The sequence below is a fragment of the Cryptotermes secundus genome, unplaced genomic scaffold, assembly GCF_002891405.2.
Source record: "Cryptotermes secundus unplaced genomic scaffold, Csec_1.0 scaffold779, whole genome shotgun sequence".
Lineage (NCBI taxonomy): Eukaryota > Metazoa > Arthropoda > Insecta > Blattodea > Kalotermitidae > Cryptotermes > Cryptotermes secundus.
This window is the reverse complement of record NW_019737096.1, coordinates 466,896-483,045: the sequence shown is the minus strand read 5'-3', so window position 1 is coordinate 483,045 and position 16,150 is coordinate 466,896. Positions and strand designations below refer to the sequence as shown.

Genomic DNA, 16,150 nt, shown 5'->3' with positions numbered 1-16,150 from the left:
CAGATATTTGGGAACAACGATAACAGATCGAAACCTGATTCAGGAGAAAATTAAGAGGCGATTGAACTCGGGTAATGTTTGCTACCATTCAGTCCAGAACCTTTTGTCTTCTCATCTGTTGTCCAGAAACATAAAAATTAGAATATACAAAACTATAATTTTGCCTGTGGTTCTGAATGGGTGTGAAACTTGGTCTCTGATTTTAAGGGAGGAACATAGACTGAGGGTGTTTGAGAACAGGGTATTGAGGAGAATATTTGGACCGAAGAGAGATGAAGTGACAGGAGGTTTGAGAAAACTGCATAATGAGGAGCTTCATAATTTGTACTCTTCTCCAAGTATAATTAGAATGATCAAGTCAAGGAGGATGAGGTTGGGAGGTCATGTAGCACAAGTGGGGGAGGCGAGGAATGCGTATAGGATATTGGTGGGAAAGCCAGAAGGAAAGAGACCACAGGGAAGACCAAGGTGTAGGTGAGTGGACAATATTAGAATGGATCTTAGAGAGATAGGATGGGATGGTGTGAATTGCGTAATCTGGCTCAGCATAGGGACCAGTGGAGGGCTCTTGTGAACTCGGTAATTTACCTTCGGGTTCCATAAAATGCTGGGAAATTCTTGAGTAGCTGCAGAATTGGCGGCTCCTTCAGAAGGGCTCAGCTCCATGAGTAACTAAGTAAGTATACGTATTGGTTGTCTTATTCCGTAACAGAATATGAAGTGTAAGGTAGGCCGCACACCGGCATGCGTCAAGACATGTAACAGTGAAGACACGATGTCTGCGACATGACGCAAAGAAGGGAGCACAGTTGTAACGAATGAGATTATGAAAACCGCCTCACACCGATCTGAGTCATGTTGCTGACGTCAGCTTCATGCTGACCAATCACGAATGAAGTAAGACTGCGACTTTTGTCTCATGTCTTGATGCTTGTCTTGGCGCAGTTGGTGTACGGCCGCCCCAACAGTTAACTTGTGGCAATTTAATATTATATGATGAAGTTCATAATTATACTGTTTATCTAACTAAATCGAATAGGCTGTACTGGATAAGGCAAGCAGCAAGCATGTAGAACAATACGATGTAAATGCATTAAAATTTTTGCTTGGAAGTCCTCAGAAAAGAGAGCAGCTGAGTAAGAGAGACGTAGATGGATAACACTAAATGAATCTTGGGGAAATATTTGAGGATGTGTACTGGATTGCACTGAACCAGGACAGGGTCCAGCGTCCTTTTGACAGCAATGAATTTTCGGGTTCCATAACAACATTGAATTTTGGGGTCAGCTGATAGTTAACGGCCTGATTCAAAATATCCCGTGCCTTCGGGTTAATTAAAAAGATTAGAGTAAGAGTGCAAGAATTCCTTGCTTTATTTGGCACTTCATGTTAATTTTCAAAGATAAAGAGATAATGTAGAAAATCCACTGGACCAAGGCGCCAGCACCCCATGTGGTTCTGTTTTGTTGGCGTGAGTTGAAACGGACCAAATAAAATACTTGTAATACTGTTGCATGAAAGTAAAGCCCTACCCTCATCTATCAATTTGTAGTGGCTGCAGGAGGGAGTGTACTCGAAAGTGGTGCATATTTCTTCCAGGCTTTTAAATAGGTTCATACATTACTTTTCTCGTTACAATCGCGGGGGTGGCCTGGCTCATTTACCGGCTAAAGTTTATGATCTGCACAAAGTGAGGAGATGGCATTGCAGCTCTTCTTTTGTTTCGCAAAAAGTCGCTCTTTGTTATTTGAATTTAATCGTTGTGTTAGTTTATCAGAGTTGTCGGCAGGAGAAACGGTTCGTACTCCTGCCTCGTACAAGTAAAGATCCGGATGCAAATCTCTGTGCCCAAAAATCGGTTATTTTGACTGAGATTTCCATGACTTTCTTTCTCAGTCCTTCGAGGTAGATCCCGTGATAACGCCTTGAAGTAGGTGACAACAGATTCATTCTACATCCCTTCCAATTTGTATGCACTAATCATCCAGTCACTCACTATTATTAAAGTAAAAAAGTTAAAGGTATCCCTGTAACAGGCCGTAGAGGCCCATAGGGTTGTGAGATATTGAGGTTCTCACATTTTCTAGATAATCGGCTCATAGATGGCGGCAAGGTTGTCAGCCCTACGCGCCGGCCGCCCTTTACCTCCAAGAATATTCCATAGTGCGGCTGGAAGGATTAGGTCAATTGAAAAAAAAAATCCAATGACCTAATCGGGACTTGAACCCGCGACCTTCCGGCTTGTAGCACAGTGCCTCAACCAACTACTCACTGCTATGAGATACAGTAGTTCCTGGTGTCTAAGCCGCAGACTCTTCCACAGAAAAATGATCCTAAATATTGCAGTGCGTCTAATACACAGATGCGTATTAGAAAAATAAATAAATTTCCCCTTCCTAAATGGGGTCATTTTTTTTTAAATTGACCTAATCCTTCCAGCCGCACTATGGTCCTTGGGTCAACTCAGCCTCTAACAGAAATGACTACCAGGAATGTTGCTGGGGATAAAGAGCGGCCGGCGCCTAAGGCTGACAACCTCACCGACATCTGTGATCCGATTGCCTAGAATATGTGGGAGCCTCGATGTCTCACAACCCTGTGGGCCTCCGAGGCCTGTTACATGGATAGCTTTACTTTTATTTTACCCAGACATTTATTTGTCTAACATACCATGCATCTTATGAACCGGAAAATATACAGTTTGGGTAATTGAAAATGTCGTTAAGTAATAATAATAAAAATGGAATTATTTTATTTCTCCCCTGATCATAAAGCGAACGTACGGACCGACGTCAAAGGGCAGGTTAGATTTGAAGTTATAATCGTGTTCAGATTGTTTGTCGTCCAGGGTGACACATTTACAATTTTCCGTACGAAAACACAATAAAGCGCTGGCCGGTTTCGTTCGCCCGTTAATGCAAACAAGTTACATTATTCAGTTATATAAAAAATTAATTTGTGAATGAATTATGCAGTATACTGCCCTTAAAATATTTACATGTGTGTGCATAAACAGTTTCGACTGTAGGTATTGATCGAGTTTTTGGTTATGTAAGCCTGTTATTCAATCAGTCAGTTGTTCACGGCAGCCTCTGTACCAATCCATATCTGCCTGCCCTCACAGTTATCTTCATGTGTCATTTAGTCTTATATAATCTGTTAAATCTGTTAAATAATCTAAAAATAAAAGTATGACTTTCCTTCTCAAAAATAATTTAAATTGATACGCTTTCTTCCTGTTATTACAGAATCTAAAAGCGTCATCATTGACGTCATAAAGTTCGCGTTTGGCTGTATCCTACAGTACTAGTTCACCCATTTTTAAAGATCAATTTTAAAATTTCCCTCACTTCTACAGCTATATGCATACACGTCTATTCCGTCGAGATTTTTCAATAAAAACTTTATTGTCGATTTCTTGTTTCTTCCATACGTCCCACAAATTTTGAAATTCCTGTTCTCTTTAATCTTACTTTATAATTATACAGTGTTTAATGAAGGACTTAGACCACACCTCCTGAATTTTTTATTTCAATGATACGTATGTAAACCCATTTAGCCGTTTATGGCACACTGGGTACTGCAGTATTACCTTTAACACGAAAAATAACGGTACTTTTGCCGAAAGAGTGAAATGCTATGTTTATTTTTTATTTTCAAAATAACCAGCGGATCTTTCGCTAAACAGAATCATCCATTTATATTCTATCAAATGTTCCGTCTGTAATGCAAATTGATTCACACTTCAATGTCACACAGAGGTCGTCAAGATGTCATATAAAACCACTAAAATATTAAAATATGTATCTATTAATATAATGCTACATGTTTCGGCCTCATAAGGCCATCTACAGGCAGCACTTATGTGAGGAATCCTATTGCACAGCGCACGAATCAAATGTAATTTCTTCTATTACTTTCCTTTCATTTTTGATGTTTTTCCTATTCATATGTTTATGTAGTGCGGCTATTTCTGTATTTCGCTGGTGTGCTCGTGATTGTATATATCAAGTGTGCCTTTGCGTTCACTGTATTTCTTCAAATTTGTTAATTCTATATGACATGGTTACCTGCTCAGAATGAGAAACTGTAGTATTACTTGAAACATGCTGAAAAATTCAGTCTTCATTTTATATTCATTCATATTGGTGTAGTTATATTTTCGCATAGTGGGGGTGGAGTCCAGCTGGGTCCACTCGGCACGTCGGGCACTTATTGGCCTATTGTACCTGCCCCGGGTGTGTATGATGATGGAGAATTTGGTGGAATGAAGATTGGCAGGGAAAACCTAAGTACTCGGAGAAAACCCGCCCCAGCGCCACTTTGTCCACCACAAATACCACTTGACCAGACCCGGGATCGAACCCGGGCCGCCGCGGTGGGAAGCCAGCGATTAACCGCTTGAGCTATGGCGCGGCCTGGTGTAGTACCCTAGTAGTACCCTAGATTCTTAATGACGAAGTTGGCAACACTTAAAGCAAGTTGCGCGCAACTTCCATCATGCAATAGTTATTTCTCATGTACAGTGTTTTTTATCTGTTCAGTGATGTCACGTGCTTGTTTCGAAGTAATAGTTTTATTTTTTATAAAATATAAACGTGAGCTGTTGTAATTATTACGTTACATATATACCTGTAACTAATAAAACCCAGTTACTGTTAAACGAAGGTGTAAACTGACGTTAGAAATGTGGAGAAATGTGCGTTTCGAAAGAGGACAATGTAATGAAGGGGTAGAATGATAATGTACAATGTGGGACATTGCGTTTATTCTGCCGATTGTGGGTATTTCTTCTAAATCTAAATCACATTTATATTTCGAACCCGCCGTGCAAAGTACATCGAGTTATTCTGACATGAATACAAAATTTGTGCTAAATGGTTTTGAGTTGGGTGATATATTTCATGCCACTGAAGGAAGAGTAACTTACCACAGGTACGTCATATCAGTTACAAGATCGTGGACTTGTGAATTCATAGTTACCTCCAAATTTGGCCGCGTCATGGCTCAAGCGGTTAGTCGCCGGCTTTCCACCACGGCGGCCTGGGTTCGATCCCGGATCTGGTCAAGTGGGATTTGTGGTGGACAAAGTGGCGCTGGGGCAGGTTTTCTCCGAGTACTTCGGTCTCCCCTGCCAATCTTCATTCCACCAGTTGCTCCACAATCACCCTCACCTATCATCTGGGGCTGGTACAATAGGCCAGAAGTGGCCACAGTACAATGGACTTAGGCCAACCCCATTAGCAATAAGAAAGAACCTTATAAGAAATTATTAAATTGAAACGAATGTTGCATGTGCTCAAATATTGTGATCAGGCCTCATGATAATAAAACACACACTTGTTCTGTCAGTAATATTCTTTAATTTCTGCACAGAATGTTCGTAATACAATACTTAAATGTCAGACAAGACCAACTTCGAAAACATATACTCGATCTGAGAAGTGTGGCAAATGGAACTGCTGAAATTATTTCGGTTGTAATTATGGATATTAATAAATCTCTAAAAAGAAATGGCAAAATTAAGATATTTGAGTACCATAGGAACAAATGAAAATTGAATTCAAAAACAGATTAAGAACATATTCAATTCAGGGAACGCTTTCCACAATTCACTCAGAATCTTCGTCTGTGTATAAATCTGAAGACTAAATACACAGGCTATAATTTTGCTTGTATTGTATGGGTATGAAAAACTTGATCTTTTACTCCTCATACAAAAGCATAGAATGAAGATGTTTAGGAACAGATGCTTGGGAGACTATAATGAATGAATGTACAAGGGGTGGGCCTTCTTGGCCCTTGCACTTCGACCACAGTGATCTATTGTGCCTAGGGAGGCTATAAGGACCTATCCTAGAGGGAAATGTGGATGGAGAAACTTACATAATGAGGAAATTCATTATTTATTTTAACATATTAAGGTGATCAAACCAAGAATGATGAGGTGTATGATCCTGTGACAATTGTAGGTGGGTTGAAAAATGCATTCAAAATTTTGGTTGCAAATTTGAATGCAAGAGACAACTTGGAACACTTACGTGTAGGTGGAAGGATGTTTTTAAAATTGATATTAAAGGAAAAAGGATGAGACAATACTGACTGGATTCGTCTGGCCCTGTATGTGGACCATTGGCTGGCTTCTGTGAGCACCAAAATTAATTCCTGGGTTCCTTAGAATGCTGAAAAATATTGTGACCAGTTTTTTGCTTCTTAAGAGCACTCAGCTCAGTGGAATTGGTTTAAAAAGAGGATATGTTCATATTAGATTGCATGCCATTGCGTTGCACAATGTATACCATTCTCAGATATATTCATCACAAATTACAGTTAGCAATGTTATATTCTGAAGGCCCAGCATGTTTAATGCTTATAACATCATCTTCTGGGGCTCATTTTATTTACTTTGCAGGTTGTGTATTTAATACATGGAGCTAAACATTCCTAGGTTTGGTTAAATTGTGTTAATTAAATATGTGAGATGCATTTACTCCCTGTGTTTCTGTATCGACATTCGTCTGGAGGGACTGGATAAAACTCTGAAAGCTCCATTCACAGTTGTCTGAGTTTGGCGGAGGTTGGAAAACAAGTCTACCGAAACAGACCATTCTTTTGCTGCTAAGACATATTTGGAACGTTTGAACCTATGTGATGTGTAGTAAGGCGCTGAACATACTAGACCACAATGAACTTAGTAATCATGGGATGGATATGTGATCAGGATTTATATGGTTAAGTTCTTTTGCATACTTCTGCTAACAGTTTTGAACAGGCTGTTACGTTCCGAGGGGAGAAATAAATTTGGTGCTGAATTTTGGTAGTTATAGAACTTTAAATTCTGTAGCATAACTCTAAAAAGAAAGGAAGTGTATCATTGAGTTTATTTGTGATATTGGAAAAGTTCTTTATGTGATTTATGGGGCACGCGGTAGCGTAGTTGGTTGAGGCATTATGCTGCTAGCCGAAGGTCGCGGGTTCGAGTCCTTTCAACTGACCTAATCCTTTCAGCCGCACCATGGCCCTGGAGTCGACTCAGCCTCTAACAGAAATGAGTAACAGGAATCTTTCTGTGGGGTAAAGGGCGGACGGCGCGTAAGGCTGACAACTTTACCGCCAAAGAAAATGTGGGAGCCTCGACGTCTCACAATCCTATGGCCCTTCACGGCCTGTTATATGGACAGCTGATTTATTCTACGACGCTGTCGGACTAAATAATATGATGATCGGTAAATAATAAATTGGAAAGAATCGGAAAGAAACCGGTTGTGTCCTGTTCGAGATATTGTCCCAGCTTTGCCTGGAGGGACTGAGGTAAACCAGGGAAAACTTCAGTCAAGATAACTGATATTTCGGTCGATATTCGAAATGCAGTACGTTCGAATACAAGTCTGGGGCGTTACTGCCACTCTGACCTGTTCGGTATATTTTAGTATAAGCTTTGCCCTAACCATGAGAGCCAAGTAGACTAATGCAAGTCAGATATTCGAATTTCCGCACTGAGGAAATTTGGGCTGTCCGAAGTCTTGCAGATTATTTTATTGATGTGATAAACGAGCCACAAAAACTCCGTGGCCTGTAGTCCGCAAGCGAACTATACCGACCGAGCGACCGCCCCTTGTCGGCGAAGTTAGTGCCAACTGTAGCGGATAGAGGGTGTCGCATGGTCAGCTCAACGGATCCCCACGGCCGTTAATCTCGATTTTCTAGACCGGAGCCGCTATTTCCTTGAAATAGCTCATCGGTTATCCTCATGAGGCTGATTGAATCCCGTTCTAGACCCACTACCTCTCAGTAAACCCGGTAGCGCCGCGAATCGAACCCGGGACCTCTGGTTCTGTAGTCATGAACTCTCACCACTAGACCACAGAGGCGGTCCAAACGAGCCACAAAACTATGAATTTATTTTTAGGCACAACAGTCTATTTGTAGGCCTGTTTAACCAACAACACGTGATTTGCAACACACGTGAATTTACAGATGGTTTATTGGATAACAAATATAAAAATTCTACTTACTTTTTCTGGTTGTGGTTTATTTGTGCTCTATGCAAGATCAACATACTAGTTCTTCCCTCTTCTGCCTGTGGTTTCTTCTTTGTTCCGTACGTTGCCGAACCTGTGATTGCTAACATAACGGTTTGTACTTGTTCTGGCTAATATTCTGCATTTTCGCATGACCCGTTGAATGGATCGTGGGTTCGAATCCCACTCACGGCATGGATGTTTAGTTTGTGTGTGCGCGTTTTTCTGTGTTTGTGTACAGGTAGAGGCCTTGCGACGAGCTGATCACCCGCCCAAGGAGTCCTACCGAACGTGTAAGATCTAGAGAAACCGAAGTGAACGGAAGTTCATGGAGGTAGGCCTGGGCCCACTGGCGCTGTAGTGCCAAGGGGGGAAAAATAGAATGAAGTGCTCCGGTGCCAGACACTCCGATTTATGTAACTGCAAAGATATCCGAAAATCTTATTTATTTAATGAAATTGTGGATTAACAATTTATATCATGTTCGCCAAGCTGGGTGTCTCATTAATTCTTGGACATTTTAAACTTCATTAGTCTGCTATTGTTACAGTACGAGGTACCTACACGAGTAATTCATCCATCAGTAAACTGATTCATTTCATGATGAACCTTTCTGTCCGGTAGGAGGCATAGCGGGACAAATCGAAATTACAATTCAGAAACGGTGTAATTAACTATTCGGTTTGAATTTCATTCCAGCGCATTGCACTCTCAGTTATGTATCATGAAAAATATTTGAAATCGATATTAAAAATTTATAGAGTCAGACTGCAGGGACGAAAGCCAGGCAAATGTCGAACGCTCACTTTTCAATTTACTCGGCTACCTGTATGTACGCTTTATTGATCCCTTGCTTTTACAGTACTGTGTAAATGAACTCGACTTTAACTACATGAACATTAAAACGTGTTTTTATAGTACAGTACAAATTATTATTCCATGAGCACAAACTGTATGACCCGCTGTTTTAAAATGTTGATATTCGTCGACTAAGCTAATTTCTTTGTGTTAATGATGGAATTCTGCACATAAATCATCTATCGCAGACCACTGTGGAGATTTTCTTTTCATGGAAATGCGAACGCAATGCTAGCATGCACTTGCCAAGCCACGCATTTGAAATTCACGTCAGTTTCGCTGATTGCTTCAGTTTAATAAAATATGCAGCAACGTGTGTCTCACGACAGTGACTATGAAGATTATTGTATTATTTTATGTGACGCCATTTAATCTGGTGGTTCGTTACCGTCCTTTCGGATGAACCTACTGCCTCCACCTTGGAGTTAATACAGTGTGTGTTATCATTATTCAGACTGGGACCGCGTTTTGAACTCTCAGTGAACTTCCAATTGCTGTCACGCTGTAACACAAACTGTTTCATTGCTTTAAGAAGAAGAAACTTTGTTGTGACTGTGTTTGTCACCATCTTTGTGACTGGAGCAACTTCATGTGCCGCCAGTAGTTGTAGTCAGCGTTCCGGTGAACACAGAAGCTCTCATGCGAGGCAGGACTTCGAGCTTGGGACGTGGCAGTACGAGCGACAACCGTGAGTAGTGTACAAGATACCGTATATAATAGGAATTAGCATAGTTAATGGATATTTGCTGTTAAGGGTTGGCCCATTGTGGTATTTACGGTGATTTAGTTCAAACGGTTTGTGTATATTTCCATACAAGAATATGTGTGAGTGAGAGCCAGGAAATAAGTCACCCGCGTTTCAGTCTCTTCGTCATCAGCGAAAATTCTACCACCAAGGTGGAACTTTTTGTCTTTCTTTCTTTCTTTTTTTTAGCTGCAAAATGGATCGAAGTCATTAGAGGCCAAGTCCGGGCTGTAAGGCGGAAGTTTAATAAGTTCCCTCTGCAGTTTATGAATTCTCTCCCGGGTTGCTCGGGCTGTATGGGGTCTAGCATTATCATTGTCAGTTGGCCAAGAAGTGTCCTGCGAATTGTATCCCGATGCTTCAACAGAACTTCACAGCACAATGCAGAATTCACATTTTCACCACGCTTCTGAAAATGTGCTAACAGTACTCCATGAGAATCGCAAAACACGGAAAGCATAACCTTCCCAGCTGATGGCGTACTCTTAATCTTAAACTTTTGGTTGAAGGTGAACTGGGATGTTTCAGTTGTATTGAAACACATTTTGATTCGGGTTGGTAGTGATGCACTCATGATTGTTTCCCAGTAACAATCCTGTTATGCACATCTTCTCCTTCATCTGCATACCGCTAAGAGACGTTGCAAGGGCAGAACGTTTCGGTTCATTTTTATCGATCTTTCAGTTCTCTGGGCACCCACCATGCGCACACTTTCCGAAACTTTAAACGATTATGCATTATGCTGTGTACTAAACCATGGCAACAATCAAGCTCAGTTGCTACAGTGTCTGTTGTTGTCCTCCTGTCAGCTCGAATCAACTCTTCCACCCGCTGCACAGTTACTTCTGTCGCAGTCTCAACAGGGCGACCTGGCTGGGCATCATTTGCGACTTTCGAACGTCCTTGAGAGAATTTCTCAACCCAGCTGTGAACCGTTTTACGTGACAAACACTTTCCATAAAAAATAGGAAATGTTTCTTTACGAGTATCCTTTGCATCGAGTCCATTTGCGCACAAAAAACGCACAACAGAAATATGATCTTCGGTAGTATACACTTGAATGTTCACCATTCTGACTGTTGAAACGTGTCTTTGAACATGCGCATGCGCTTTTGCTACCTAGACTGTCGTTGATCTGTACTATGCTGCTACCTAGTGATACACATAGAAAACCTATTACGTCCATTACAGCTGCTTTACTTCCGTTTGTGACCCATTTACTGACTCTCCCTCGTACAACTGGGCAAGAGCAGTTTTTTTTATTGCTAGTGGGCTGGGACTAAGTCCCTTGTACTGTGGCCACTTCTGGCCTATTGTACCAGCCGCAGATGATAGGTGAGGGTGATTGTGGAGCAATTGGTGGAATGAAGATTGGCAGGGGAAACCGAAGTACTCGGAGAAAACCTGCCCCAGCGCCACTTTGTCCACCACAAATCCCACTTGACCAGAGCCGGGATCGAACCCAGGCCGCCGCGATGGGAAGCCAGTGACTAACCGCTTGAGCTATGGCGCGGCCGACAACAGCAGTTAGTACATATGATCATTGCACACTTGAAAGAGAGCTTAATGTCACTTCAAGCATATAAAACATTTCTTGGTGTCTATGAAATAATAAAATCAAAGAAACATATTTCAACAAAAACATTTATTTGTTTCACCTAAAGCTACTTGCTACATTCCACAGAAGTTTTGAATATTTAGTGAGAAATTTGGAAGTGAATACTTTGCTACTAAGTAGTGTCAGTTCCTGGATAATTTGTTACGAATCTTTAGGGAACGTATCACTGCTTTTTAAGTAAAAGCGAAGAAGTAGTTTTGCTGTTAGAATTATTTAGAGAAAATTAACCGAGGAAAGAATTAATTTTCATTTGAGTATGGATTAAATAATACAGCCAGTAACCATCAAGCTATGCCTTAATGATATCTTGTTTCACCGTTGCTCTGATACCATGTGATCTAAATAGCCTAATTTGTGTCAGTCTACCTGGAAATTGTATTGTAGGTAGACACATGAGACATGGATAATGGAGTGAGCAGCAAACAATTGAACCCATCAAGCAGTTTATACTTTGAACGGAACTAGACTCGTACAACTGATTGGGAGTGTATTTAAGGCTTGAATTCAAGTTATTTTTAGGATTTATTGGTACTTGCAATTACTGAATTTCACCGAACTCTATAGAGAGAACTTCCTTTGTGTTTTCCGTCCTTTATCTTCATCCGCGTCTCCATACTTCTTTCCCATATGACGGGAACATAATATTTAAGTTTAAATCTACATCCAAATACGAAGAGACTTACAAAATTACACGCATTTTTTCTTTTCCAAATTGAATGAACCGCGATGATTTTGCAACGTTATGTCAACGCATTGTGGTTTCTCGGCAAATGTTAAGGACGCATTTGAATGTATTAACATTGTTTATTCGCGTGACCCACCCAAACCAGATTTGAACATTCAAATTCAGCTTTATGTTACGGAGGAAAGTGAAGAATAAAAGATTGTATAGCTTAGCCACCGTGTAAGCATTCTGTGTGCAGTACTTTCTGATTCATCCTGAATAATTCTGTTGTGCAGTTTTTGTGTGTATTGTTTGTTCACCATGTTTCTCGTTCCCGTTTCCTTCTTTCTTTTCACCGCGGAGAGCCAGTCGGACAAAGGACGATAAACGGCCTCAGGATATGTAATCAACGACGCAGTTCCCGCACTGAATTACATTTCTGTTCTTAAAAAAAAACACACGCAGACGAATAGAGTTTTAACACTTTCACATGTTTTTGAGAGATTTCGTTTGAATCTCGTTCGTCTTGAATAGGAATTCATGTTTCATTCAACTTCTTTAGATAAATTCGAAACAGTAATTTGAAATCTGGAATCGGGATAGTTCAGTCTGTGTAGTGTCTAGGTTACGGGGTGTTAGAACTGGGTTCGATTTCTGGAAGGAGGAGAAAATTTGTTCTTCCCCAGACCAATTCTGGGGCTTAGCTAGACCGTTAACCAGTTAGTACCACTGGCTCTTAATTCGAGGTCAACGCGGCGAGATCGCGAAACTGACAACCCCCTTCCATTTAGTACTAAGATTAATAATGCTCAGAGCCATACCTCCACTCCCGCATAGGTCTTCATGGCGTCATGCTTAATTAAGAATGGCGGTGCGGGGAAATCCTTTGCGTTTAGAGAAGTCACAACCACATGCCGCAGTTCCACGTTCCTTTCCATTCGATGCTGACTGCAACTGACAGGCCGGGCGTGGAGTTTAATTAGTGTCCTAGTGGCTGTTCTCGCTTATTAGGTGGATGCATCCTACGTTGGCCAAGCGAGACACATAGGACAACAAAAAACATTTCGTTTGACAAAAATGCTCTTATTTAGGTTAGAGATCAGTGGGACGACCGCGGGCTGGGGTCTGTGACAGTATCTCTCTCTCTCTGCTGCTAGTATCCGCCTTGCGGGTCCTTTGTGAAGATCCCGATGTGGGGTTGGGGCACTAACAGAAAGTCATATTTACATTGGACTGTAAGCCTGACGGCAAAATGGAGATGTTCGGGGAAATCAAGAATCTAAGATGATGATGGTTTTATGAGGCCGTCAGTGTAGCACACAGTAGACTACTCTCAAGCTTCCAATGAAGCTAGTAGGTGTTTGTATTGTGTTTGTATTGTGTTTAGGCCTGTAAGAGCTCTCATCAAACGTACAGAGCTTTCTGAGTCTCATTACATGAGAATAGGACAAATAACATCGACAATTATGACTATGCTTTTCTACAGTGATGTTTATTTTGCTGGAACTGTTTCCTGTCGGAGCCGATCCCAGTGGCCGCGCGGCCTAATGCATGAACTGTCCTCGCTCTCTCGAACACTGGGATCGTGTGTTCGAATCCCACTCAAGGCATGGATATCTGTGTGCGTTTATTATTTGTTGGTGTTGTTCTGTATGTACGTGTAGGTAGCAGCCTTGCGACGGGCTGATCCCCCGTCCAAGGAGTCGTACCGACTGTGTATAGGATTAAGAAACAGAAAAAAGCGACCAAGGTCCAAAAAAGAACTGTAAAGCCATAGATAGACGGTTTCCTATTGCATGTCTGGTAGTCTAAGTGCTCTGTTAAATTGTACTTATTACAGTCGCGAGCGAAGGGGAAGGTAAATTACTGAATTGGATCTCACGTTCCTATCGATCACTTTTGAGCAATTATACGCGTACATTTCTATAAATATCGTCATAAGGTCATAAACTCCGTGGTTTAAGTCCGCAAGCGAACTATACCGACTGAGCGACCGCCGCTTGTCGGCGAAGTTAGTGCCAACTTCAGCGGATAGAGAATGTCTCATGGTCAGAGCAACGAATCCACACGGCCACGGTTTTGTAGACCGGAGCCGCTATTTCCTTGATATAGCTCCTCAGTTATTCTCATGAGGCTGAGTGAACCCCGTTCCAGACCCTCTACTTCTCAGAAAATCTTGTAGCGCCGGGAATCGAACCCGGAACCTCTGGATCTGTAGCCAGGAACTCTGACCACTAGATCACAGAGGCGGTCTAAGGTCACTAAAGCAACTGGAAATATTGTGTACACACGACAGAGATCTTGCTATTAATTTTTGCGAAACTAATATAATAGACAAATTCCTTCACTTTTACACTAAATATATTTTCTACATGACATGATTCAACTGAGAATCATGTTGGCATGATTTAAGACTGTGAAAAACATGCTTCGATGTCTATGGTATGGTGTAAATTATCAGATAACTAGGCATGGCCCGTTACTCTTGGATAAAGGTAATATGTGACTGAGTAATGATAGACAGGTTTGGATTGACTATTGGATTCAACGCACCATTATACAGCTCGCGATTACACTTCGCATCTCACTGTCACACACAGACTTGTGTCCTCAGTTACGTTGCTTGGTAACGACTTCCAACAGCGAGCGGACTTTCCTGTGCTCCTGGGCTCACGTCCTAGAGGGGTGGCGACCATCTCACGGCAGCGTCATGCTCTAGCCACTGTCTGCAGCTGGTATTTCCTTCAGTTACTAGTTCCCGGGTTGGACTAATCTGGCTTCCAATTGCCGACTTCAACTGTAGCTGTCAATTCTCGACTGGCTCCCAAGTCAGATGTACTTTACGACGGCGGTTTACCGCTAATCAGTTTGTCTTGGCGTCAAGTACCTTGAGGATCACGACCAGAGATGTTTTCAACTGAAACCTCGTCGTCATAGTCCTTATGTAACACCCTCTCTGACGAGAATATGGTTTTATCTCTTACGAATATGCTTGATCTTCGGCAGAGTATACGTAACTTCAGGGTAGAGAAATCCGCGAGCCACCTGCTCACTCTGGATCCTCGTTCGTGGATTTTTTACCCTGAAGTTGGAGGCGATACATTCCTCCGAAACATCGGTTCACACAAAATCTACACGGTGCCACATCCCAGAAAACGGCATTCTTCATAGTCACTGCTGTGTAAACCTCAAAGCCTGCATGTATTGTACCTCTTTCATGTCTTACACGTTTCTGTTCGGTCCGGTCCGGTCCGGTTGAAACTTTATGGCACTGTATTCTGTTTCTGTTCCTCTAAGAGGAATTATTCTGACGTGACAGCACCAATTTCTATGTTTAATACAGTGCGTTCAGTTAAGGAGGAAACTTCGCAACACCGCTGACCCGGCCCAACATTCCTCACAGATTGCTACTGTAACTGCTGATAGCAGAATGAGTCATTAGCGCTGATAAACGCTCGCCGTAACAGTTACAGTTACAGCAGCAATCTGTGAGAAATATTGGGCCCAGTCAACGGTGTTGCGAAGTTGCCTCCTTGATTGAACGCCCTATAGTCCTGCATTATAATAAATTCTGCTCTTTCCCGCGTCTATCTTTCCGATTGCCTACCTTCTGTGACAACTCTAATTATCAAAGTATTATTAGTATCACACAGCCCCTTGTATCTTCACAGACAGACAAAACAGAAGACAAGTTTTATNTATGGTATATTTGTATTTGTACAAGTATTAGGTACCGTGTGGTTAACGTGTATAAGAGTTTCTCAGATTTTAAAGATAATAATTTTATGTCAAACATATAATCGTTTCTTCTTCCAATTAAAGATATGGTGAGACAGCTGTCTCTATAAGAAAAAGTGTTCTATCTTGAACAACAAATTTCCTACAACAAATCTAAACACCAGCAGTAGAAGCTCTCATAGCTTTAACAGCAGATGTACGATGTATCTGTTGTTCCGACGCACACCACAATGTTCGTCGGGTTGCTTGATATCAAATTCTCCGTTCTCTTAGTTACTATAGGATTCTGACGATGGTGTATATCACACAGAGATATTGGGTTTTCGAATTTTATCCGTCGTCCTGGTTTTTAAGATCATCATCATCATCAGTAATCTGTCAGACGACTGGTCCACAGTCTCTTCCAAAACAAATCCTCCACTTAATGCGATCTAGAGCTTTCTCCTTCAAATGACAGTATCCTCTTCTGTCCCCAAGGTCATCCAGCATCTTCTTACGTCTTCTCC

At 41.5% G+C, this 16,150-nt stretch overlaps 1 protein-coding gene across 2 annotated transcripts in view; it reads left to right on the top strand.

Annotated features, from left to right (window-relative positions):
• Positions 1-4,589: 4,589 nt before the first annotated feature.
• Positions 4,590-16,150, top strand: part of LOC111870193 (calcium-activated chloride channel regulator 1) — a 471,960-nt gene continuing 460,399 nt past the window's right edge. The window contains exons 1-2 of one of the 2 annotated variants that reach the window (XM_033753707.1): positions 4,590-4,935; positions 9,068-9,567. The gene's annotated coding sequence lies outside the window, so the exon portion shown is untranslated. Of the gene's footprint in view, positions 4,936-8,883; positions 9,568-16,150 lie in introns of both variants that reach the window. The other variant, XM_023862281.2, reaches the window with a different exon arrangement.